Source organism: Rhinoderma darwinii, chromosome 2 (assembly GCF_050947455.1).
Source record: "Rhinoderma darwinii isolate aRhiDar2 chromosome 2, aRhiDar2.hap1, whole genome shotgun sequence".
NCBI classification, from domain to species: domain Eukaryota; kingdom Metazoa; phylum Chordata; class Amphibia; order Anura; family Rhinodermatidae; genus Rhinoderma; species Rhinoderma darwinii.
The window spans coordinates 90,207,080-90,210,502 of record NC_134688.1 but is presented as its reverse complement, the minus strand read 5'-3'; the positions used below and the strand labels follow the sequence as shown (position 1 = coordinate 90,210,502).

At 39.4% G+C, this 3,423-nt stretch overlaps 1 pseudogene; it reads right to left on the bottom strand.

Moving 5' to 3' along the window:
• Positions 1 to 1,344: 1,344 nt before the first annotated feature.
• On the bottom strand, positions 1,345 to 1,462 carry LOC142747443 (5S ribosomal RNA; annotated as a pseudogene).
• Positions 1,463 to 3,423: the final 1,961 nt, after the last annotated feature.

Sequence of the window (3,423 nt, the reverse complement as noted above, 5' to 3'; positions counted from 1 at the left end):
TTCTCCTGGCAGCGCCGACGCAAGCTACAGATTTCAGGCGGGGATTAGTGTAGAGAGAGTTGTACATGTTATATGGGAGTTATGGAAACAGCCAAGCATAGGTTGCTCGGCTGTTTCCGTAATTGAACAGAATTTCCACTACCTCCCACCTGAAATTGGCAGCTTGTGGCCGCTGCACCAGGTGAAGCAGGTGGGGGGGTCAGATGACCCCTGTTCTCAATATGGTGTGGGTCCCACAGCTGGGACCCTCATCTATCAGACAATTATGGCATATCCTGTGGATATGCCATAAATGTTTAAGTTGGGAATACCCCTTTAAGCAAGGTTGAACACAGAATTTACAAAAAATCTCTCGTATCCCATGGCATAAACGATTATCAGAGACCAATAGCTTCTAGTTTGTTATTTATTCATTTTCAAAGATATCATAAAACATTCCACATTTAGTTAATATTTTTTTTGTGATTTGGGCTAATATATATTTACAAATGTATCAATAAAAAACAGAAGCAGTCAATATTTGCCTGGGCAAAATAATTATGTTATAATGTCAAAAAGCGTATTTAAACCGTATCACCAGTTCGATGGCATCTAAGCTAATATATAAAGCAAGTTCACTATGTGGAACAATAGACGGGAAAGAACATTTCTGATGGGTCCAATTTAGTTACTGCTGCAATGTTTCTGTTTGGATTGCTCTTGGTTCCAGCAGGAGTGATCCAGATTATTAAATTACATTAACGAATCCCACATAATACAACTTAGTTAGCCTAAATATAACCAAACTAGAGGTACACTTTGGATCCAAATATACTTGCTGTTATGCACTGTGCACTGTTCTGCAAATGTAGAAGTATGAAGCAATGAAGGACACTAATTTCCTATTGAATATAAGAAGTATGATGTAGAGATAAAGGGTTTTCATTATATCTTCATTATGACCCTCTAGGGACCCCCATCTATTAAAAAAGAAAAAAAATATTTTCCAAAACATACCAGGCACTCTTTGGGATAAGAATCATTTTGTATAAATTTTATTAAATTCCATATAAAAATATATTTTAAAGATTTTTCATATATATATATACCTCTTTTTTCCATAGTGAGAATTTTTTTTTTAGGAAAAGGAAAGGGTTTGAACAAACACATTTTTTTCAAACCAGATGTACACAATTTAAAAATGTCTCCTGGCCAGGATACCAACACAAACTTTTATAACCTTACTTCCATCAATTTATCCCCCTCTAGACATAATGACACATCATGATAGGTTATCTAAGTAATATAAATTCTATACACATGCCATTTAAGAAACACATATGAGTAATTAGCTGGAGAAAAAACAGTCTACAGCACCCGGTATTCCCAGGAGGTCTCCCATCCAAGTACTGTCCGAGCCCGACCCCGCTTTGCTTCCGAGATCGGACGAGATCGGGTGTATTCAGGGTGGTCTACCGTCCACACCACCCTGAATACACCGGATCTCGTCATGTGTCATTATGTCTAGAGGGGGATAAATTGATGGAAGTAAGGTTATAAAAGTTTGTGTTGGTATCCTGGCCAGGAGTCATTTTTAAATTGTGTACATCTGGTTTGAAAAAAATTTGTTTATTGAAACCCTTTCCTTTTCCTAAAAAAAAATTTCTCACTATGGAAAAAAGAGGAAAGAAAGAGATATATATATATGAAAAATCTTTAAAATATGTTTTTATATGGAATTTAATAAAATTTATACAAAATTATTCTTATCCCAAAGAGTGCCTGGTTTGTTTTGGAAAATATTTTTTTCTTTTTTTCTTTTTGAATTATTGTCTACCGAAACGGCACCGTGCTATATATTGATTGCATATTTTGGGATTTATATTAGGAATGGTTTATAACCATTCTTTGTGTTTACCCCCATCTGTTAGCCAGAGGGCCTCTCAAAAAGAAGCCGATACATCAATGTTTTAAATGTTGGCCATTAATTTCCATATTCGGCATTGGATATTGCCTTTCCCCTACAGTGAACCTCTGAAACTTGACTGCTACTACTCTGGATGTAATCGATAAATTGTATACTTTAACTCCTCATTGCCCATCTTCTACGGATAGCTTACATGGTAAAAAAAAACCTTACTACTACTATATATAAGAGAATATTTACATTGTGAAAAATATTGGTTGTAGATTTTTTTTATTACTATAAAACACCACAATTTTTTATTAGTGACAATTACGGAGAGGGGTCTACAGAAGCTGCCAGCTCCACATCACACCTTTTGTGGTAAGAGGGATAAAGTTCAGACAATGTGGGCTGGGACGAGGGAGGGTAATGGGCGTGGGGATGTTTGACGTTTTTTGTATGATAAATACCTGTTTGTATATGAAAAATTTTCAATAAAAACATTTACTTGAAAGAAAAAGTTCAGACAATGTAAACTCCACTAGCTGAGGCTCAGTTCACTTCTGAGTTAGAGGCTTTGTCACATTTGACGGAAAAAATAGCGTTGCATGCATTGGTATTTTTTGTTTAAAATGACAAACACTTAAACAGAATCCGATGAACCCCAAAATAAGGACCCATGCACACGACCGTTTTTTGTCCACCCGTAAATACTGACGTAAACACGGGTCCTTGGTCACACGTATTCGACCCATATTGCACCAGTAGTTACGGACCCGTGCCCGTAAATACGGGTCCGGTGTCACCCGTATTCCACCCGTATTTACGGGCAAGTTTTCACTGCAAAATTACACTGCAGTAATCGGCAGCCCTTCTCTCTATCAGTGCAGGATAGAGAGAAGGGACAGCCCTTTCCGCAGAAAAAGTAAAAGAAATTCATACTTACCCGGTCGTTGTCTTGGTGACGTGTCCCTCTCTTGACATCCAGTCCGACCTCCCTGGATGACGCGGCAGTCCATGTGACAGCTGCAGCCTGTGATTGGCCTGTGATTGGCTGCAGCGGTCAAATGGGCTGAAACGTCATCCCAGGAAGCCGGACTGGAGGAACAAGCAGGGAGTTCTGGGTAAGTATGAACGTCTTTTTTTTTTTACAGGTTGATCTATATTGTGATCGGAAGTCACTGTCCAGGGTGCTGAAACAGTTACTGCCGATCATTTAACTCTTTCAGCACCCTGGACAGTGACTATTTACTGACGTCGCCTAGCAACGCTCCCGTAATTACGGGTGCACACACGTAGACTTCTATGGGCCTGCCCGTGCCGTAATTACGGCCTGAAATAGGACATGTTCTATATTTTTCAATGGCACGGGCACCTTCCCGTAAGCATACGGGGAGGTACCCGTGGCCAATAGAAGTCCATGGGCCCGTAAAAACGTGCCGTAATTACGGCCCGTAATTATGGGCATTTTTACGGTCGTGTGCATGGGCGGGTGTCTGTGCTGGAAGGTATCTGCCCCATCATATATAAAAGTCACA